The 23,714-nt window shown below is 38.7% G+C and overlaps 1 long non-coding RNA gene across 4 annotated transcripts in view; it reads left to right on the top strand.

The window, feature by feature from the left end:
- The window catches only part of LOC124108020 (uncharacterized), a 31,648-nt gene extending 10,328 nt beyond the window's left edge, over window positions 1-21,320 (top strand). For 2 of the 4 annotated variants that reach the window (XR_006856588.2, XR_006856590.2), the window contains 3 exons: window positions 7,618-9,505; window positions 10,455-12,364; window positions 21,167-21,320. This is a non-coding gene — a long non-coding RNA (uncharacterized LOC124108020). Of the gene's footprint in view, window positions 1-7,614; window positions 9,506-10,454; window positions 12,365-21,166 lie in introns of all 4 variants that reach the window. The other 2 variants (XR_009228798.1, XR_006856589.2) reach the window with 2 other exon arrangements.
- The last annotated feature ends 2,394 nt before the right edge of the window (window positions 21,321-23,714 follow it).

Genomic DNA, 23,714 nt, shown 5'->3' with positions numbered 1-23,714 from the left:
TCCTGGGGATGACCATGACAGGACACCTGGCTCACAATCTCCCAATAGCTGCTCCTGCCTCAGCTCCCTGTTCCCCCAAACTCAGGAGGAAGCCATTTCAGGATTACTCATGGTGGTGGATGGTCTCTGCCTCAGCGGCCCTCGATTGTTGCGTGTGGGCCTGCCTTGTCTGTTTATGCAAGGGCAGAGGTGCTGGGAGCAGGATCTTAACCAGCACCCCATTCTCACCATGATGTTTTGTCTGCGGGGTGTCCTGGGGTTGGGGTCTGGGGAAGGGGCCGTGCAGCCATAGGGAGAGCTCTGGCGGCCTGGCCTCTTAAAGAGTTGGCCTCCACAGGGGAAGCAAGAACACATCCTTTTGCATCCAAAGTATTTCACCAAATGATCTGGGGAGGAGGCTGTTGCTAGAATATGGGTGCCTGGTTACTGGGTTCCAAGTTCTGTTTGCATCTATCACCAAGGAAGGGAGGCCATGTCTTGGGGTCCGTGGTCTGACCCCTCCTCCAGAGAAGCCCACATATGTCCCTCTGGGCTATTGTTGCCCCTCCTCCAGCCCCATGACATTTCCATACGTGTCCACAGCCATCCCCAACACTGACCCCCACATCCCTTGGAAGTTTTATTCCCACCACTCCCGCCAACTCCTGCTTTTCACCCCCCTCTGCCATGGACCAGCATCCACTTAACAGACAAAAGATTCAGACTTTGTTTTTTTTGGGCTATGTTTGGTTTACTGAGCTTGATATCCTCCAACTCTAACTATTTACTTGCAAATACCATAATTTTATTCTCTTTTAATGCTGAGTATTATTTCATTGTGTGTATATTTACCACAGTTTCTTTATCCATTTATCTATTAAAGGGCATTTAAGTTGGTTTTATGAATTGTGCTGCTATAAACATTAATGTGGTTTGCTGTTTTTTAAGTCCTTTTTCATATAAACCATGCATTGTGATAGCTGGGTCAAATGGTGGTTCCATTCCAAGTTTTCTAAGGAATCTCCATAATGCTTTCCAGATTGTTTGCAGTAATTTGCAGTCTCACCTGCAATGTAAGAGTGTGCCTTTCCCCCCACACCCTCACCAACCCTTATTTTTGTTTGTATCCTTAATAACTGCCATTCTGACTGGAGATGAAATCTTAAGACTAGTTTTGATTTGCATTTCTCTATTTGCTAGAGATGTTGAGCATTTTTTTCATGTATTTATAGATAGATTATATATATTCTTCTGGGAATTGTCTGTTCAGCTCAATAAATAGAACATTTATTGGTTGGTTTATTTATTTATTTTTTTTTTAGTGTTTTTGAATTCTTTATATGTTCTGGAGATTAGTGCTCTATCTGATGTGCACGTGGTAAAAATTTTCTCCCATTCTTAAGGCTCTATTTACCTTAGTGATTGTTTCTTTTGTTGAGAAGAAGTTTTTCAGTTTGAAACCATCTCATTTATTGATTCTTGATTTTATTTCTTGAACTTTAGGAGTTTTGTTAAGGTAGTAGGGGCCTAATCTGACATGATGAAGATTTGGGCCATCTTTTTTTCTAGTAGGCGTAGGGTCTCTTGTCTAATACCTAGGTTTTTGATCCACTTTGAGTAGAGTTTTGTTCATGGTGAGAGATAGGGGCTAATTTCATTTTGCTGCATATGGATTTCCAGTTTTCTCAGCACCATTTGTTGAAGAAGCTATCTTTTCTCCAATACATGTTTTTGGCTCCTTTGTCTACTATGAGGTAACTGTGTTTATGTGTGTTTATCTCTGTATCCTCTATTCCGTACGATTGTGTACAAGCCTATTTTGATGCCAATACCATGCCATTATTGTTACTATTGCTGTAGTATACATAGTTTAAGGTCTAGTATTGTGAAGGAACCAGCTTCAGCCTTCTTGCTAAGGATTGCTTTGGCTATTCTGGGTCCCTCATTTTTCCAGATGAATTTCCTGACACCTTTTTCTATTTCTATGAGGAATGTCATTGATATTTTGACTGGAATTGCATTAAATCTGTATAGTGCTTCTGGTAGTATGGTCATTTTGACAATATTAATTCTGTCTATCCAAGAACAAGGGAGATCTTTCCATCTTCTAAGATCTTCGTTAATTTCTTTCTTTAGTGTTCTTTAGTTTTCATTGTAGAGATCTTTCACCTCTTTCATTAAGTTGATTCCCAAGTATTTTATTTTATTTTTTGAAGCTATTATAAATGGGATAGTTCTCATTAGTGATGTACAGAAATGCATTTGATTTATGGGTGTGGATTTTATACCTTGCTAATTTGCTGAATTTATTTATTAGTTCTAGAGTTTTCTGGTGGAATTTTTCAAATTGTCTCAGTATAGATTCATGTGATTAGCAAATAGTGATTTAATTTTAATTTTAATTTAATTTTAATTTCTTTCATCTGTCTAATTGCTCTGGCTAGAGTTTCAAGGGCTATGTTAAATAGAAGTGGTGAATGAGGGCATCCCTGTCTTGTTCCAATTTTTAGAGAGAATGCTTTCAATTTTTTTTCCATTTGGAATGGTGTTGACCTTAGGCTTACTATTGGCTAATAGTGTCCCTGCAGGTTTCCAATACCTCTCATTTAAGGGGGAGAACAATATTAACAGATCCCAATACAAAAAATATGTAGACTTAAATAGCTCCTATTAAGATTTTTATGGTTTTGTCACAATATACAGAAATGGTGAGTTCAATTATTAGCTAGAAAATAAACAGTAGGTTTGCAAAAAGATCTACAGTTTCTGATGCTGGGCAGAGACAGAACTGGGGGTGAGGTGCAGGATCAGATGTTAAGGGGGTAGGAGATGAGGATACAGAGTTATTTATTAGTTATTTTTAAATTATTATTAGTTATTTATTAGATCTTAGAAAGAGGAATCTTGGGGCTGGGGATGTGGCTCAAGCGGTAGCGTGCTCATCTGGTATGCGTGCAGCCCGGGTTCGATCCTCAGCACCACGTACAAACAAAGATGTTGTGTCCGCTGAAAAACTAAAAATAAATAAATAAATTCTCTCTCTCTCTCTCTCTCTCTCTCTCTCTCTCTCTCTCTCTCTCTCCCTCTCCTCTCTCTTAAAAAAAAAAAAAGAGGAATCTAAAGAAGTTGGTTAATAGCAGAAGAGAGAGAAAGTGATTTGGGGGAGACAAGTAAGTGGGAAGACAATAGAGATAGTACAAAAACCAAACATAAATGTTAGGAAAAATAAAAAAATGTAAAAACGAAAAATAAACATATATAACCCAACTGTAATATACTATTCAGGCATCTCAGTCCTCAGTAACCTAATCCATGAAAAATAATTGGTTTTGCAAGTGTTGGGGATGTGAGGGCAGGAGAAGAGAGAAAAAGAAAAGAAAAAAGAATAGAAAGAAAGAAAACAAAAAACATCTGGAAAGAAAATCTCATGACTGTTTCTGTTGGAGTTCACTATCTTTCTTGCTTCCCTTCTCATCCACTAGGTGGGGTTGTTTGTTGTTTGCTGGTATCTCCACCCTCAGGGTGCTGAAGGTTACTAGGGTGGGAGGGTTAGTTTTGGTGGTGGAACTCCTGGAGGTGGAGTATAGCACTTGCTGGTCCTCATTGGGAGACTGATGTGAGCGCCTGGTCTGACTTCTTTATATCACCTGTGGGCCTCACAATTCCTGGCCTTTACTTTACCCTCTAAACTGTATCACTCACCTCCTCCCTATCTACTTCCCAATCAGGAGCTGATCTTTCCAGAGGTCTTGTGGGCTGTGCTCTGAGGCCTTCACACTTGTCGCACTAGTCACAGAGAGCTGTTTTATATTGGGCATATCTGACCAGTCTTTGGGAGCTACTGACCAGCCACATAGCTGCAAGCACTGTTCCCAATTAGTGGCTGCGGGGGAGCGGGAGAGTTGGGGACTATAGTTAAATTGATATTGCTTCTACCACCCTGCCAGTGTTCCAAGCTGAGTGTTGCCCCTATTAAATATCGTGACAAAGGTGTCCCAAGTTCGAGGTGGTGGTTTCAGAGATGGGATGTCAGGTTGGGCTGGGTGGTGGCATTGAGTGGCATTGAAGATGCAGCTCTGGGTGTGCAGTGTTGTGGCTGGAAGCTATCTCCAGACCCTGTCCAGTGTCCCCAAGTGCAGGGAACTATGGCAGTGGTTGCAGTGTCCCAAAATGGAGGCTACTGGGGGAGCCCCATGCTGGTAGATGGGGGTCCACACAGAAGTGGCTGCCAGGGGCCTGCGTGAGAGTGGTGGACGGGGGTCCTGAATGGTAGAGGTGGCCGAATGTTTTCTCTAATATGCAGATGCTAATTCACAATAAGTGGTTGGGGGCTCTAGAGAAGAATAGCATTACCTTAGATTAGGTAGAGGAAAGTGAAGGGAGGGGAGGGGAGGGGATGTGGGGATAGGAAAGATAGTAGAACAAAACTCACATTTTTACTGTATGCATATATGTGGCTGCATGACCAATACGATTCTACAACATGTACACTGAGAAAAATGAGAAATTGTATCACATCTATGTATGATATATCAAGTGCATAAATCCATTCTACTCTCATGTATAACTAATTAAAACAAAGAAAAAATTTTAAAAAAGCCTTGGAAATCTATCTAACAAAAGAAGTGAAAGACTTCTACAATGTAAACTATAGAACACTAAGAAAAAGTATTGAATAATACCTTAGAAGATGGAAAGACCTCTCATGTTCTTGGACAGAAAGAATTAATATTGTCAAAATAGCCATACTTCCCAAAGCTTTATACAGATTCAGTGCAATTTCCATCAAAATTCCAATGATGTTCTTCATTCAACTGGAAATATTAGTTATGAAATTCATTTAGAAAAATAAGAAACCAGGAATAGCCAAAGCAATCCTTAGTGAGAACAGCACAGCAGGAAGCATCACAATACAGGACTCAAATTATGCTACAGAGCTATTATGCTACAGAGTAAGAAAGAGAGACTGTCACCAAAAAAGGCATGAAGACCAATGGAGTAATGACGTAGAGAGAAATCCACATAAATACTGTTATCGCATACTAGACAAAGATGCCAAAAACATACATTGGAAAAAAGATAACGAAAGGTGCTGGAAACCCTGGAAATCCATATGTAGTGGAATGAAATTTAACCCCTGTCCTTCACCCTGCACAAAACTCAAAGTGGATCAAAGACCTAGGATTTTGACCAGAAACCCTGCAACTCCTAGAAGATAATATAGTCCCAATACTCCAACATGTATGTTTGTTCAGGAACCGAGTTCCCTAAAAGACTCTTAAAAGTGAAAAAAGGAAAATAAATAAATAAACAAATGGGATGTCATCAAATGAAAAATCTTTTTCATGGAGTTGCCAGTGTAGCTCAGTGGTAGAGTGCTTTCCTAGCACATATGAAGCACTAGGTCCAATCCCCAGCACCACAAGGTCTTGTGGCCAGCTATTCAGACATGTCAGTCCTCAGTAACCTAATCCATGAAACAATTAAGTGTGTGAAAAGAGAGCCAACTGGATGGGAGAAAAATTGTGCCACCCGCTCCTCAGATGGAGCAATAATATTTAGTTCATACAAAGAACTCAAAAAAGTTAACACCAAAATAAAACAACAACAGCAGCAGCAACAGGCAAATAATCCAATCAATAAATGGGCAAAAGAAGAAATTTATGAAAAAGTGTTCAACTTTTGTAGCAATTAGAGTATTGAAAATTAAAACTACACTGAGATACCATCTCACTCCAGTCAGAATGGCAATAATCAAGAATACAAAAAACAAATGTTGGCGAATATGTGGGGAAAATGGTACACTCACACATTGTTGATGGGGACTGCAAAGTAGCACAATCTCTCCAAAGCAGTAGGAAAAAAAATAAAAAAATGGAACCCCTCATATGACCCAGTTACCCTACTCCTCAGTATATATATCCAAAAAATTTTAAATCAGCATACTACAGGGAGGCAGCCACACCAATGTTTATAGCAACACAATTCACAATAGCCAAGGAATGGAGCCAACCTAGGTGCCCTTCAACAGATGAATGGATAAAGAAAACATGGCATATATACACAACGGACTTTTATTCAGCCATAAAGAAGAATGACTTTGTAGTCTTTGCCAGTTAATTGATGGAACTGGAGACTATCATACCAAGAGACATAAGCCAGTCCCCAAAAGTAAGAGGTAAAATATTTTTATGATATGCAGAAGCTAATCCAAAATAAGGAAGGCTGAAGAAAAAAAAAGAATAGAAGAAAGAGCAGTGGAGTAGACAAAGGGGACTGAAGGGGAGGGCTGGGATAGGGAAAGACAGTGCAGTGAACCTGACCTAGCTTTCCTATGTACATGTGTGACTGTACCACAGTGAATCTCATTATCATGCACATGCACAGGACACTAATTAAAAAAAAAAACTATAAATAAATAGCAGAAATATCAGTCAAGTAGAAGGAAGGGAACATGGGGAGGGAGGAGGATAGGAGAAGAGGAAGTACTGGGGACTGAATTTGAACAAATTATATTCCATTGCTTTTGTTATTATGTCAAAATGAATTCTATTATCACGGATAACTGAAAAGAACCAAGAAAAAAGTAATATGTATTTTGAACATTTTTTGGGTATTATATAAACACTTCCAGTTAGATTTGGCATAGCACCCATAGTCAAATTGATTTTATAGTAAAATATCTTAAATATGTTTATACAAGCTGTTAGTTTAGGTTAGGTTTTGCTGCCAAGTCAATTCAGACCACGTCAATGTTTTCCATCAAATGAGTCCCCCCATTCCACCCCACAAATGGATTTTAACACTTCTGAGATTTCAAATTAGAAATAAGAGTGTATGGGTCTGCAGTTAGTTACTCCACATCATGTGAAAGAATCATCTTAGGCTCTGCTGACACTGAGTCCTGGGAAGAGAATTCAGCATCACCTGTTTTAGGCCTTAGAGTTAGCCGGTTTGTTGAAATTCAAGTCAGGGAGAACCAGAACCAAGGATTTGGCCTTGGAGCAGAAGCCTGTGGGAGCAAAGAGAATGCAGAGGAAAGTGTGTCTGCCACAGAGATGCAGGAGCCGGCACCATTGAGCCATGGCTCTGAGCACTTCAACACTGGCGCTTCAGCCACAGAGGGGAAGCTGGAAGATGCAGGTCCTCTTTCAAATATGTTAGCTCCAAACGAGGCAGCTTAGAGTGAGTCTTGCTTCTCTGACTGAAATTTCTTCAAGAAGAGAAAGTGCCATTCTGCAGTTATCAGCAAGTCCCTGATTTGAAGTTATTAGTGGAGATTAAGACTCGAGCTCTGGCTTTCAGTCCCAGAATTGTGCAGTAGATGCCGCAGTCTCTGCATGCATCTCTTTTCTAAAAAGTGATTTTCTCAGTCAGTCATATTGGTTCTGATGACAGAAAGACCCTTCCCAGCTTCATGGGGTTGGAGTGGTTTCCAGAGCTCTATCCTGGTTCTCTTGGACTAGGGGTGTTGCCCGGGAAGCCTCAGTATTGGAACTCAGTGGCCCAGAGGCCTCAGCTCTCCAGTCCTCAGGGGCAAAGCCTCTCACAAGTTCCTTTGTTAGGATGAAGTTTGACTGGTTTAAGCAATTTGTAACCCCCAACCATGCTTACCACCTCTATCTTTCCTCTGAGGAGACTCTTGGGAGCTGTGTGCAGAGGCTGGATTTGGTGCAACACCACAGTGAGGAAGAGCTGGGTTGGTGGCATCACCATGCTCTTCACAGGGTACTTCACCCTCTGCTGTAGCCGAAGCTTCTGGCCTCTGAAGGTGCAGCACTGGGGTAAGTAAACTTGGCCTGGATACCACTGAAGCCCAAGCTTTGGAGCCTTGGGACCCAGGGTGATGCCTGCACAGATGTGGGAGGGACTCAAAGAATCCAGTTACTGAAATCTTAAAAAAAAAAAAAAAAAGCCGTTTCCCTTGCCCACCTTCCACCAAAGCACAAATAAAAATCATATCAGAAAACATTTTATTCTCATTAAAGATCATATATTGATATTTGGAGGAGTGTTGGGGACTTGCCCAGGACTTCATGCTCTGTCAATGGGCTACACTCCTATCCCTGAAACTGCCTTTTAAGTTTTCTGTAAAATTTCATTGCATTACTACAAATGAAGATTGTTTGTTTGAATTTTCTTCAAAGAATCTTATCCCTTGTGGGGGTTTTCTAATATAACCTATTATTCAAGACAGCTATCCCAATGATATCTTTTTCCCCTATAAAAATGCATTTTAAAAAGAAGAATAAAGTACATCACACTACACTAATCTATACAACAGTCTTTTAGGTTTAACAGTAAGAATATTTCAAACTCAAAAATGAGGAAAAGAACCCAAAGATAGTAGTGAATTTTAGATAGGATAGAGCACCGGCTCCTAGGGGAATTGCTATTCCTATTCCTGGCTCTAGTGAAGAGTCAATTTAATTTTCAGGGTGGGAGGTATCTGGATTTTTTATTGACTTTTTCTATAATAAAATTATGTATTCTTATTTTTCTCAGTATTTCTAGTTGTAAGTTTTTAAAGTGTTTTGTAGTGCTGGTGATGGAATGTGAAGACTTAGGCTTTCTAACCAAGCACTCTAGCCCAGTGATGGAAAAAAATCTGCTATAACCGTATTTAGCATGGTCTAAGATGTATTCTCTCAGCTGGTTTAATGATTTGAAAAACAAAATCTCATGAATGATCATAAGTTTTGAATAATTTAGGAATAGTCATTAAGGAAGTCTTGTAGATAATATTTCATGAAAGAATCACTAAAAGAAGTATTCAATTATTAGAAATAGTTTCAAAATGTTGTGTTTACAATAATTATAATCATTAGTGCATATTAATTATGCCAAATAATGAGATTCACTATGAGATTTCCACATATGCATATAACATGCTTTGATCACATCCTCCTTCCCTATTATCTTCTGTAACCCCTTCACTATGACCGTGGTCCTCTTCCCCTTACCTGAAGGTCCACCTACTACTTTCATATTGTCTTTCCCCATGCCCAGAGTCCACATGAGAGACCATCAACACTTGTCTTTCTGAGTGTGACTTCCTTTACATGATGATGACCAGTTCCATTCACTTTCCTGCAAATGACCTTTCATCTTCTTAATGGATGGGGCTGGGGATATAGCTCAGTTGGTAGAGTGCTTGCCTTGCATTCACAAGGCCCTGGGTTTGATTCCTAGCACCAAAACCACAACAAAATAAAAACAAAAACAAACAAAACAACTTACAAAATCTAGCCAGGCATAACCTTGGTTCCAGCTCCAGGTCCCACCTCTGCCCCAAGTGTCTTTCCTGACAGTTCCTCTATGTGACCCCTATATGTTGGACCAGAAGATCTGGCTCCTCCCCTATGGCCAGCCATGCCCAAAGCCCCAGCCATGTGCCTCTAGGACCCCCCCACCCGCCATCCAGGCCTCTGTGTTGCTGCAAATGTGGTTCTTGTGATTCTGCGTGTGTTTTGCTGTTGGAGACACCGCCTGGAGAGCTGGGAGTTTCTTCCTTCGACAGCTGAGGGTGAGTTGGGGCTGGGCCCTGGGCTGGGGCCATGGCTGGGGTCAGGGGCAGGTAGGCGGGCAGGTGAGTCAGCTATGACTCACCAGTGCAGACTTGGGGGTTCTGGCCTTAGGGAGCGCAGGAGTACCTGGCAGGGAGCTACAGGTACCAAGGGAGACTCCAGTCTCCTGCTGCCAGTCAGCATGAGGCTTGCTCCCTCCTTCCTTCTCCACTGGGTTGGCAGGGACCAGAGTTTACCATGCGGGCCCCTCTAGGAGCCTTGTGGGAGGCAATTCCTCATTATGGGACCTGCAGCAGAGCAGATCCCAAGCCAGCATGGGATCCAAACTAATCTCCTATCCCTAATGTATGCACTGGCTCCTAGAGGAATTGCTACTCCTAGATGTATTGAGAGTTGGGTGATGGGTGTAAAAGAGTGAGGTAATAGTCCAAGTAAGTTTGTTGGTCCAATGAATATAATTAATGAGATGACTATTAAATTAGGCACATCCCTTTGGATTATGTATCATCATCATTTGCCTTAGTAAGAGCTGAATTAATCATTGCTGAAATGAGACTAGTTGATTATTGATAAGGCAATTAGGTAAAGGCAGTAAAATATTGGGGAGTGAGATAATGAGGATATCAATATATAATTTTATTATTGTAGAAGTAATGAAAGAGGCAAAAAAATTTTTGTTCATTTTTTTCCTCAAGGGGTCTTATGTTCAATCAATTTCAAATCTTTTGGTGAGGGGTTAAACTAGGGGTATGAATGGTTTGAGATTTTAGGTTGAAATAAGATAAATAGGGTGAAAATTATAGAAATAATGGTAATAAGTCATGTTGATGTATCTAGTTGGGGCATCTTGTTAAGAGGAGATTTAAGCTTCTAATCTTGAAATTAAAAGGTTAATGGTTTATGAAGAATTTATAATATTGATGAAAATCTGTTTTCAATGTGTTTCAGTGGAAGTAATACAAAGACCATTGGCATGAAGCTGAGATTAGGCTCACAGATCTCTGAGCCTTGTCTGTAATGTAATCTGGGTCATGTTGATGTTAGGGAAGCTTGGGAAAGTCAACCTGGAAGGTTTTTAGTCCAAGGGATGGAACTGCTCAAGAGTGAAGAACATCTTCTGATGAAATTAACATGCGTACTGGTAATTCTATAGGTAGAACTATTTGATTATCAACTGCTTGAAGTTGTAGTTCTCCAGGTTTTAAGTAAGAGGTGGAACCCAGGTAAGAATCAAAATTTAAGTCTTCATAATCTGTATACTTACAGCTTCAATATCATTGGTGGCCTGTTGTTTTTACTGTTAAGGAAGGGTCATTAATTTCATCCATTCTACATAAAATTTGTAATGAGGGAAGCACAATTATAATGAGGCTAATGTGAATGTAATACTTCAGATGGTCTAAACTTCTTGAGTATCTGTGGTGCCTGTGTGAGTGAGTTTTGAGGTAAGTATAAGGGAGATAATATCAGGAACTACGGAGCTGATCGAGAATAGGATTAAAAGTGTCTGGTTGTGAAAGTGTAATAGTTCTTCTATAATAGATGATGTAGCATCTTGAAATCCTAGTTCAATTTGGTAAGCCATGAAGATAAAAAGGATTCTAACCTATAAATTAACTTTGACAAAGTTATGTAAATTTTCACTAACATCTTATAAAGAAAGTTATAATGGTTATGGGGCTGGCTTGAAAGTAGTCATAGGAGTTTGGATTCTTCTCTTTCTTGAATTATGTTTTAACATAGGTTGGTTCTTCAAATGTGGTAAGGTGGAGGGATCCATGTAGTCACTCCGGGTTAGTTGTTGACAGTCTAAAATTAGGACTTCTCGTTTTGATGTGATGCCCCTCACATTATAACAATTATAATTATTACAGCTGTAAGAGAGATAAATGACCCTTTGAAGGATTCAGTATTTCATGTTGTATACATGTCTGGGTAGTCAGTATTGTTGTGGTATGCCAGATAATCCTAGGAAAAGTATTGGGAAGAAATTGAAATTCACTCCTACAATATAAAAGTGAAGTGAATTTTAGCTCATGTAGCATCTAGGGTATAACCAGAGAACAGAGGGAATCAATGAACATATTGTCCCATTATTGCAAACACAGCCCCATGGGTAGGACTTAGTGAAAATGAGCTACTACATAATATGTAGTATGTAATGCAATGTCTATTGCTGAGTCAGCTAGAACAATTCCTGTGTGGCCTCCTACAGTAAGTAGGCAAACAAAGCCCAGGGCCCTTTAATATTGCCACTGTGTAAAGTTGCCAGTCAGCTGAAAACTCTGGTTGGAATAGCCGTAATTATGGTTGCTGATGTGAAGTATGCTCAGGTGACCACAGCCATTCCTACAGTAAGTATATGGTGTGCTCATATGATGAATCCTAAAAAGCGAATGGATGTTGTAGCTCAAACTATCCCATATATCCAAAAGAATAGAATCAGAACGTATATTTCTGGATGTCCAAGAAACAGAATAGGTGTTGATAAAGCATAGGTTTTCCCTCCGGCATGGTCGAAAAACATCATATTTAGGTTAGGATCTGTGAGGAGTATGGACATTCCTGCTGCAGGAACTGGGAAGGATGGGAGGAGTAGCATGGCTGTAATTATTACTGCTCATACAAAGAGTGGAGTCTGGAATTGTGATACGGCAGGGGGTTTTATGTTCATAATGGTAGTAATAAAATTAATTGCCCCTAGGATGGATGAAACACCTGCTCAGTGGAGTGAGAAAATAGATCTACTGAGGCTCCTGTGTGTGCAAGGTTCCCAGCTAGTGGGGGATATACTGCTCAACCGGTTCTTGTGCCTGCTTCAACTACAGAGGAGGCGAGAAGGAGAAGAAATGATGGAGGTAGGAGTCAGAGGCTTATGTTATTTATTCGAGGAAATGCTATATCACGGCTACAGTGATAAGGGGAACTAGTCAGTTTCTGAACTTACCAATTATAATAGGTATAAGTATAAATAAAATTATTACGAATACATGTGCAGTTACAATTACATTATAAATTTGATTATCCCTTAACAAGTCTTTGGGTTGACCTAGTTCAGCTCAAATCAGTAGTCTATATGATATGTCAAGAGCTTTGTAATGTTTTGAACAACCAATAAAAAAAATTTAAAAAAATGAATCAGAAAAAAAATTAATAAATTTTTATGGGTTCAAATCCTATAAATCTAGTGAAATGCGTTAATTAAGGGCTTAGCTTAATAAAAGTAATTGATTTGCATTCAGTTGATATAAGATAAAGTCTTTCAGTCCTTACAGCAGGAACTTACTTATTGCTTTGAATTCTCTTGTTCTAAGTTCAACCTAAATTTCTAGCTGAAGATTGATAATAGGGGTGTAAGGGGAGGGATAGGGTAGATAGAATTATAGGGGTTGGTATAAAGGTGGGTTGTTTTTGTACTTTCGAATTGTCATTTTATTTTAGTATTATTGGAGGATGGAAATAATGTTAGGGATGGTAAGTAGATAAGTCTTCTGTAGAAATATAGGTTTAGCAGGGCTGTTATTGATCTTTATGTGTATAATAAAGTTATTATTTGATACAAGTTCCTTAATAATAACTCATTTTAGAGTGAACCCAGCTAATGGATGAAGTTCACCTAGGGATATAAGTAAAATAAGAATTATTGAAGTTATTAGAGGAAATTTATTTCATATATTGAGAGTGAGAGGGTGGTGGTTTTTTATTGTAATGGAATAACATGAATATGTTGATTATAAGCATAATCAAAGTAATTAGCTAAAACATAGTGTGGGGTTGAATGTGATGATTGCTATTGTTCAGCCTACATGAGCAAGTGATGAACATGCAAGATTTTTCATAGTTGGGTCTGGTTAAGTCCTCCTCATCCTCCTGATATAAGGACAGTATCACTATTGTTATTATTAAGGAAAAGTTGATTGAGGGAGCAAGTTGAAAGATAATTTAAATTGGTGCAATTTTTGTCATGTTAGTGGAATTAATCCTGAATGTAAGTGTGACTCCTTGAGTAACCTGGGACTCATTGATGGAATGGGGCTAATCCCATTTTTATTGATAGCACTGCAGCAAATATTAGGGAACAGATTTGGTTGTTGGAGTTGATTAAAGTTCATTGTCCTGTGTCTATAACGTTAGTCATAGCATCTATTATTAAAATTATTGATCCTCTGGCCCGGCTTAAGAAACATTTGGATGTAGCTTCTGTTGATCAGAGGTTCACTTTGTTAATTAAAATAAGAATAATGTCTAGTATGCTTTTTTCTAATCCTACTCAGATGTATAGTCAGAGGGAACTAAATAGTGTTATAGAAGTTCCTGAAAATATGGTTAGATAAATGGTAGCGAGTTAAGGGGTTATAAACTAACATTATAGGGTATGGGCCCGATAGCTTATTTAACTGACTTTACTAGTAGGACATGGTGTATCAGGTAGCATGAAGAATCTTGGATTCTTAGGGTTAAGTGCAAATCCTATAGTTCTAGAAATAAGAGGATTTAAACCTCTGTTATTTTCTCTATCAAAATAAACTCTTATGTTGACACATTTCTTTAGGTGTGAGGGGTACACATACTACAAAAATGGGTGGGGAGATGTGTCACATATATAAAGTTAATATTGGTGTGAGAAGTTTTTTGATAATAAGTGCATGAGTTGGTTGTATCAGAATCTTGGGTATCATGATCAAATTCATAAAAATATCGACGATTAAGGTCTTTAGGGCAAAACTAAATGTGAAGATTTCAGTGATTGGTGGGTTAAAGAGTGCTCCTATAAAAAGAGTTGTGGTTAAAGCTTTTATTATAATAATATTGGAGTACTTCATAGGAGATGGTTTGTGTTACAGCTTGTAGTGCTCCAATTAAGGCATATTTGGAATCATCCTGATTATAAGATTGCATATCCAGCTAAGCTTGATGTTGCAAGGATAAAGAGTATTCCTATGTTTATATTAGTGAGGGTTGTGGCATGGGTAGGGGATTCATATTGTAAATGCCAGAGTAAGGGCTAGGGAGGGAGCAATAATAAATAAAATGATGGAAGATGTTAGAGGTTTGAGTGGCTCTCTAAAAAGTAATTTTACTGCATCAACAAACATTTGAAGTAAGCCATAGGGTCCTACAACATTTGGGCCTTTTTGAAGTTGTGTATAAACCAGCATTTTTTGTACTGTTAGAGTTAAGAAAGCCACGGTCTCTAAGAGTGGGACAATCAGGAGGAGTAAGTCTACTAAATATATACATGTTAAGAAGAAGAGTTGAACCCCTGGTAATGAAGTTTGATGTCTTTTGCAATTGCCACGTTCTGCCGTCTTGACAGATGCTGCTCTAGGGCAGGGTGGGTAATAATAAAATTAAAATAAATAAATAAAATAGTAAAAAAAAATACTAGAATTAGATTATTTCCTCTATTATCTTAAGGCATGCGTGTAGAATTGGCCTTATTTCTCTTGTCCTCTCATCCAGGGAATTATTTAATAGATAGAAACCAACCTGGATTTCTCTGGTCTGAACTCAGATCACATAGGACTTTAATTGTTGAACAAAGGAGCCATTAATATTGATTATTCCATTTGGATGTCCTGATCCAACATCAAGGTAGTAAACCTTAACTGTGGATATGACCTCTTGACTGGGTTTGCACTGTTATCTCTATAGTAGCTTTTTCCATTGATCAAATAGTTTGGGTCAATTAATGAGTTAAAATTTAGACAGGTTGGTGTCTGGATTATAATCTAGTTTCAAGTCTTGGCTTAAATTCTTTTTGATTTATACTCTAAAGTCACCCCAACCAAAATTTTTAGCACATAGTCAGGGTTTTAGGCCCCCAAGGGATTATTGTTGAGAGAGCTTAGGCTATTAAATTGAAGCTCCCTGAAGTCTTCTCCTCTTATTAATTCATTCCCGCCTCTTCATGGGAAGGTCAGTTTCACTGATTACAAGTAAGAGACAATTAAACTGTGTCATACCATTCATCCAAGTCCCTATTTAAGGAACAAGTGATTATGCTACCTTTGCAAGGTCAGGATACTTCCACCATTAAATATATGTCACTGGGCAAGCTCTGCCTCTAATAGTGTTCATGCTAGAAGTGATGTTTTGGTAAACTGGTGGGGTTAGTGTTTGCCAATTTCCTTTTATTTCTGTTTTATATATATATTTTTAGTTGTCAGTGGACTTTTATTTATTTATATGTGGTACTCAGATTCGAACCCAGGGCCTCAAACATGGTAGGAAAGTGCTCTGCCACTGAGCCACAACCCCAGTCCTCATTTTACTTTTTAAAATCTTTTTCTTAAGTGCATGCCACTATTGGGTTAACAATATAGTCAATAATTGTTGAGTTTTTTGTGTTACATAGTTAATATCAGTGAATTATTTGGTCTAATATAAACTTCTGCAGGGAGAAGTTGTTTCTTGTTACTTATATTAACATTATTTTTTCTATATATTAATAGATCAGTCCAATTTAGGGTTAGGAGTTCATTTCAAGTATTGGTATTATGTTTGAGTTGAATTTGAGTTAAGCTTAAATAAATACTTTTTAAATTGATGGCTGCTTTTAGGCTAACTATGGTAGTTTAAAGTTTTACTCCCTAATTAAGTTTATTTCCTTCTTCTTAAGAGCTGTCCCTCTTCAGATAATAAGTTAAATTTACATTGAGATTACTAATGCTCTGGGTAAATTTAAGGTTGAACTAATATTCTATTCTGGACAACCAGCCATCACCAGGCTCAGTAGGCTTATCACTTCTACTTATAAGTTGTTTCACTAGTTTGCTACATAGGAGCATTGGCTCTAATTAGTTGCTCATAAGTTGCTGGTCTGGTTTTGGGTTTTGGCTTAAATTCTTTGTGTAAAGTTATTTCTAGTTAAATCATATGCAAAAGGTGAAAGTTTTAGTCTTTGCTTTTTTATACTTTTAGTTATTCTTTCTTCTTTCCCATGTCTCTATAGCTCCAGTTAACAATTTCTATTTCTATACTTTTATTAGGTAAGTGTTTTATCCTATTGATACATTGTTCTTAAGGTTTTTGGCTCAGGGGATAGCATTAGTTCTAAATTATGTGGAATCTTCTGGGTATAAGTTGGGTGCTTTAGATTGTTAAGCTACATTTTGGTTATTTGAAACACATTTTCCAGTATGCTTACATTTTTATGACTTATCTCTTCTCGTGTTATTAGTGAAATAAAATCATATATCATGTTATAGTTAATAGTACTTGAAGAGGGTGATGGCCAGTGTTGGGTGGTGTCACTGTGTGTGCTTTATTGCCCAGTTCAGCTAAGCTCTCTGTTCTTAGCTTACTACTAAATCCCTCTTGAACTTTGAGGTTTTATAAAAGGTATTCTAAGTGTTGTTCTAGCAGATGGAAAATGTAGTGCATAATTTCCACTTTATAGGCTATACCTTGACCTAATATTTTTATGTAACATTCTTGTGCTCACTATGAGGTTTTGTTAGATTTTGCTGGAGAAGGTGGCATATAGGGTGATATTGCAAAAGGAGGTAAGGTATATTGCGGTTTATTGACCATAGGACAGGCTCCTCTTGAAGGATATAAAGCACCGCCAAGTCCTTTGAATTTTAAGCTGTTGCTGATAGTACTCTGGTGAATAATGTCGTTTGAATAATAATAACTTATGTATAGGACTAAGCATAGTGGGACATCGAATCCCAGTTTGGGCCTTAAGTATCATGAATTCATATGTTTTAAGACTACTTTTGTATACAATTTTTATTATCACTAGGGCTTTCTACAGCTCAGTAAAGGGTCAGTCTTATTTAGTTGTTTTCTTAATAATGCTTTATGCCATACTTTATTAACTAGGGTAATCATATGACTGTTTTGGCTATCACGAAATTTACCAACCCTCTTATAGTATAGCTTAGTCAAACATTCGTTTACATGCTTAATTTTAATTACTGCTGTGTCCCGTGAGGGTGTGGTTGAGCAAGGCTTTGTGAGCTACATTATTTATAGTGAACCTGATACCTGCACCTTTTGATTGTATTTTGATATAGAGGATATTCTCACTGGGGTGAGGACACTTGCATGTGTAAGTTTATCATATCCAATAAAAAGACTTGGACCAAACCTCTGTGTTTATGGAGTGTATACACACACACACACACACACACACACACACACTCATCAAAGCATTTTCAGTGCTTTGCTTTATTTAAGCTACATTAACATATCATGGGCTTGTTCGGGCATTTCTTATATAGAGTGTGTTAAATTGTTATGTAAGTATCATAGTATTAACCAATATAGATGTAGTAGGGTTTTGGTATTAGTTAAATTCTTGTTTATAGTTTGTTAATGTGAAATTGGTATTAGGATGGGAGTGGTTTAAAGTTGATTATGTGGACATACTGAGACAAAGGTTAATAATTTTTAGGCCATGTAAGAACTATGTAATTTAGGGTTAAAGGTAGAGGTGGGTTAGATTTTAATTTATGCAAGAGTTGATGTGATGCTGGGAACTCTTGTCAAATTGTATATTGAAATAGTTTTTGTCCATCAAGCATGAATATATTATCACCTTATATTTAATATGCTAGATGGAAATATTGACTTAGAAGTGCAGCTACCATTGAATTGACTCTTTTAGGGCCTCTGACGGCCAGTGGTGAGTGAAAGCATACCCCCAAAATAAAACCCCAAAATAAAACCACTGCAGTTATGTTGGGTTATGGGCTCAAATGGCATTAATCCATCGTGATGTCTTATTTAAGGGGAATGAATAGGCGAGTTTACAAGTTATGGACTGAGGTAGAGCCAGATTCCAGATACAGTTTCATGTTAGCTACCCCCAAGTTTTACGGGATCAGAGCAAGAAGAGGTTCGTGAATTGTGCAGGTTGATGATTTCATGGAGGAAGGTAGATTAAGAGGCCACCATTGGAAGGGGATAGTCATTTGGACAAGGAAGGTTTATGACAGAATGGGGCATATATCACTAGTGAGTTTTATGTGCCTTGCAATACTAGAATTGCTGTTGGGAGGGGATACCCATGTTCTTAAAAGGCTGGTCATTTTGGAGCTTAGATGTTATGTTTTATGTAGTATATGAGTATTGTTTGTACTTGCTTACACGCATGGGTTAGGTATTAATGTTAACTAAACATACAATGTACTGTGTATTGTTGAGGATTATTTATGGGTTGTACATTATTAATGAGGTTGAGCATTAATGCACCGTATACATAAGAATTATTAGATTTATAGCTGAGTGGAGAGTAGTCACATAGGAATCAAATTTGGAGGAAGTGGTCAAGTATTAATGCAAGGGGTAGTTTAAGTTAGTAATACCAGCTTTGGGAGTTGAAGGTGGAATTTGTAATATCTTCCCTGAATATTGCTCTAAGAATATTTAAGGCTTCATAAACCAGACCAAAGTAACATTTATACTATTAGGACTTTTCATTTAAGGAGTTTGTTTTCGATTAAGCTGATAGTTGGGGAAATAAGTAGAATAAGAGTGAAATAGAGGACAGATGCTAGTTGACCCATAATGATAAATGGATATTCTACTGGTTGGCCTCCAGTTCAAGTCTGAGTAAAGAGGTCGGCAACCAGGACTCAGAAGAAACGTTGGCTTAAGGGTCGGAATATTATGCTTTGTTGTTTAGATACACAGAGGACGATAAATAGTATGAGGATTAGGACAGAGAATACTAGTGTGAGATTTATTAGGAATAGATCCGAGGATAGCATCAGCAAATAGGAAACATGACTGTGGCTTAATGTGGGGAGGAGCATTTAGGGGATTAGTGTGGGTATAATTGTCAGGGTCTCCTAGGAGGTCGGGGGAGAACACGACTAGGTCTGTGAAGACTAATCCTAGAGTGAGTAGGCCTGGGACATCTGTAATTGTGTAATATGGGTGGAAGGGACTTTATCGGAGTCAGAGATGAGTCCAGATGGGTTGTTGGATCCTGCTTCAAGGAGAAAGAGTAAGTGGATTCTTGCTAGGACTTCGATAAGAAATGGTGGAACAAAGTGGAATGTAAGAATCGTGTAGAGTGGCTTTGTCAACTGAGAATCCCCCTCAGATTCACTCGTCTAAGCTGGTTCCAGTATTGGGGATAGCAGATGGGAGGTTTGAATGGCACCTCAGAAAGGTGTTTATCTGCAGTGTAAAATGTAGCAATGAACACTGCAGCTGTGACTGCAAACAGGAGAGGGACTCCCGTAGTCCATGTTTCAGAGTAAGTGTATGATCCATAGTAAAGGCCTTGGCCTGCAGGAAGGAATAAGCAAATGAAGAATGTGCCATTTGCCTGTATGTATTGAATTAGCTTCTCCAGGTATGAGTTACAGAGGAAAAAGCTGTTATTGTGTCAGATGTATAGTGTATGGCTAGAAAATGTCCAGTGAGAATTTGGATAATAAGGAAGTGCCTTGAAGGGAGCCAAAATTTCATCATGCTGAGATGTTGGATGTTGTTGGGAGATTGATGAATGAGTGGTTAACAGTTTTGATTAAGGGATGGGTTTTGTGGATATTCTTTTTATAGTTGAATTACAACGATGATTTTTCATGTTATTTGTCATGGTTAAATTCCATGTAAAAATAATGACACATATTACATATTTATTAAGTATACTATTTGTTTTGGGATTGTTATCACTAATAAAGTAATAATCCTTTGTTTTTTGATGCCTTTTTGTTGACAGACTACTTAAGTTCCATATGCCAATCATTGGAACTCAGTGAGGTGAAGGTTTATTCATTAAAATTAATATATATAAGTTGTTGGTGATACAATACCTTTATTTTATTTTTTATGTGGTGCAGAGTATTGAACAAGTGCCTCACACCTGCTAGATGAGCGCTGTACCACTGAGCTACAGCCCAGCCCTTCAACACACTTTTGATTAGCCTCTGTCAGGTGCTAGGTGCTGTTCTAGGCACTGGATTATATTGCAGAAAATAGTAAAAACTCTGCTGTCTGGAGTTTAGATTCTGATGGGGGAGCTTTATACCAGGTTTCTCTCCCTGTTTTCTGGAAGATAAAGACTTTGACCTAGGGATATGCCACAGGCCTGTCAGCTAGTAATAGTGGAAGGCAAGCCCAAGCCTTCACCCACCTCCACCAATCATCTGCAGATAGAAGAGTATTACACAGTAGGAAAATGATATAATTCTGTGCCAGTCTTGTTCATCTCCAATATGAATCATCACACAGGGTCACCAATTTTTTAAAAAGGGTAGTTTTTAAATTATTTTCCTGTGATGCTGGGGATCTAACCCAGAGCCTCACATGTATTAAGCAAGCATTCTACCACTGAGTTACACCCCTGGGCTTTCGGATGGTTGGTGTTGAAATGACTGCTAGTCTGTCCACGGCAGATGATCTCTTGTAATGTGGTTTAATTCAGGAAACTTAGCAGACTGTCAAAGCTTATTCAGAGAGGAGTGTAATTTGTACTTTAAAAGGTGCAAAGATTCTCTGGAAAGGATGGTTTTTCACACGTTATAAATAAATTATTATACATTCTAGAGTAGATTTAGGATAAACGTAAAAGGAACTGTAGCTTATGGGGAAAAGTGGGAATGTTTTGTTTTGTTTTTTTTTTTTTTTGAGAGAGTGAGAGAGGGAGGGAGAGAGAGAGAGGGGAGAGAGAGAGAATTTTAATATTTATTTTTCAGTTTTCGGCGGACACAACATCTTTGTTTGTATGTGGTGCTGAGGATCCAACCCGGGCCGCACACATGCCAGGTGAGCGCGCTACCGCTTGAGCCACATCCCCAGCCCCAGAATGTTTTTAAAATCTCCATTTCACACTAAAACCTGTGCTGATGAGTCTCCTACCAGCCTGTACTGTCATGTTTTTGAGGATATCCTTTAAAACTCACTTTTTTTGAGGTGGTAAAGAACACAATTGGAATTTTCAATAGGAGAAAGGAGAATTAAAACTAGAAAAATAATTATTCTATGTGAGTAATTTGTGCAATGAATAGTCACAGGGTGTGACTGTATTGATAGTCATTTCCAGATGGATGCCTCACCCCCACACTGTGCCATTTTGAAAATGGTTTTACATTAGGATTTTTTTTAAAGTACTGCCCCAACCCAGAGTGGTACATACTCTCTCTACTAGTTAGCAACTCCCCCAACCCTTACATTAGAATTTGATTATAGTCTAAAAGTTGAAGACTGGAACTTAAGGGACCATAGTTGAGATGATATAGGGTATTTGAGCCATGTGAGATAAGGAAAGGCTGCAGGAAATATCCCAAAGAAGGGAATATACAGGGCCAAGAGAACTGTCTTGAGATAGGGTGGGGGCTGTCCTGTGAAAAAGGAATCTGATGTTTCCTATAAATTTTCAAAGGACAAGAAGCAATGGATAGAGGGTGCAGGGAAAGGAGTCTCAGCATGTTCTAAGGAAGAATTTGAAATGATGAGCCCTTGATGTGGGCTTCAGACTGTTCAAGTGCCTTGTGTAGTAGTTCCTTGGCAAGAATCCTGCAGGTAGGCAGGATTAAGGAAAGATGGGCTGAATGATTTCTATGATATTTTTATATCTAGGAAATATTTTCATTCTGTTCCAAATACTCTCGAGAACTCTGTTGTACTATTAGGAGCTTATTTGAAGGTGAGAGGGTACAGAAAGATGGCTGCCCCACAACTATTACTGTATTTAATAGATATCCAAGGTGTTGGAAGTGGATTTGCATATGCATGTGTCCAATGTCCATGTGTTAAATGCTTGGCAGAAATTTTACAGTAACCCTGTGGGACCAGTTTTCCAATTTGCATGGATGAGGGAACTCAAGCTAAGAGATCTTAAAAAACTTAGCAAGGCCTCACTGTCAATTAAGGGGAAGTGGAAGTGAAGATGCAAACAGGAGTTTTGACTCAGAAGCCTAAATTTATGACTTCTGAAGAAAGTCTGTTTTCTTCCTGAACCTCAATCTTTTTTGTGAACACATTGATAGATGGTGTTATATCCCTTCCCACCCAGTGTTGGTGATGATGCAGTATTTCTTTCATTTATATTAACCTGTCTGCCGGATTCTCCTCCTTTGCTGATGCTGTGCTCTCTTGTAAAGTAGGGGTCGACACCTTTTTGTGTAAAAGGCCAGGTAATATTTTTGGCTTTGTGGTAATGCCCAGTCTGCAGTTGCATCCAGGATCAATTTTTGAACAAAGGAGCGTGACTGAAATTTTAAAAAATGTGGCTTTGGAGGGATTTGATTTGGCTTTTGTCTGTATTTGCTGATCCCTGCTTCAAAGCCATGGTAGACATCAGTGTTCCTCCTTGGTCTCTCAGGACTTTGATCATCCCATATACATTTCTGTTTAGGGTCAAGGTTAATTCCATTGTAGTTACACATGTTTTCTGGTTTGGAATCATGGGCTGTCCTAATTGGAAAGCCCCTTGAGGGCACTTGGCCTGAGGTGTACTTTCCTAGCCCTCTGGTGGGACTATCCACTGAGCTACCTGAGACCAGATGGTTCCAAGGCATGTGTGCGCATTGAGAACTCTTGCAGATGGTGACCTGTCTAAAAGTGGCGTGTTCATAGAATGCAAGACTTGGCAGCAGTTAGGAAGAACTTAGTAACTTAGCAAGGCTGTGTTTTCTAACCCAGCTTGTCAAAATATATTGTTTGGTGAAAAAACAAAGTATAGATGTGTGCAATGATACCTTTTTGTGCTGGAAACATTGAACGTATGTTTTGTCTATATATTTTGTAAGGGTCAGGCCTGTGAGTGCATGGAAAGGCCTGAAGTATCCAGGAGCCCTCACTTTTGGGGAACAAGCCTGGTGTTGGGGCTGGTGATTTTTGCCTTAACTATGCTGTTGAAGATCTTGACAAGGAGGATGTGTTTGCATGTTACTTGCTTAATTAAAATTTAAGAATAACAAAAAGGATCAGCTGAGTTTCAGCCCGTTTATAATCAATAGGGGCCCCAAGAAAACCTTGAATGGAAGAATTGCAATAGGCTTTCTGGGAGGGGGTCCCTTCATGGCCTGCTGGATTGTTGATACTCCATGCAACGCAGCATCCTCATTACATAATAGGGACATGCAGCCCAGAGTAAATGGGATGAGAACCTCAGCTCTAATGACCTCTAGACTTTTGTCCTGCTGCCTGTCAATTGGGAGGTCACTTAACTTTCCTTAAGGTTATTTTCTAGTCAGCCTCATGTTCTAGTTGAGGAAAAGGAAGATGATAAATCAGTTTTAT

Source organism: Marmota monax, unplaced genomic scaffold (genome assembly GCF_021218885.2).
Source record: "Marmota monax isolate L192 unplaced genomic scaffold, Marmota_monax_Labrador192_F-V1.1 WCK01_AAM20220418_F8-fsc01921, whole genome shotgun sequence".
Classification (NCBI taxonomy): domain Eukaryota; kingdom Metazoa; phylum Chordata; class Mammalia; order Rodentia; family Sciuridae; genus Marmota; species Marmota monax.
The sequence above is the reverse complement of the archived record's forward strand: the minus strand, read 5'-3'. Positions and strand labels throughout refer to the sequence as shown.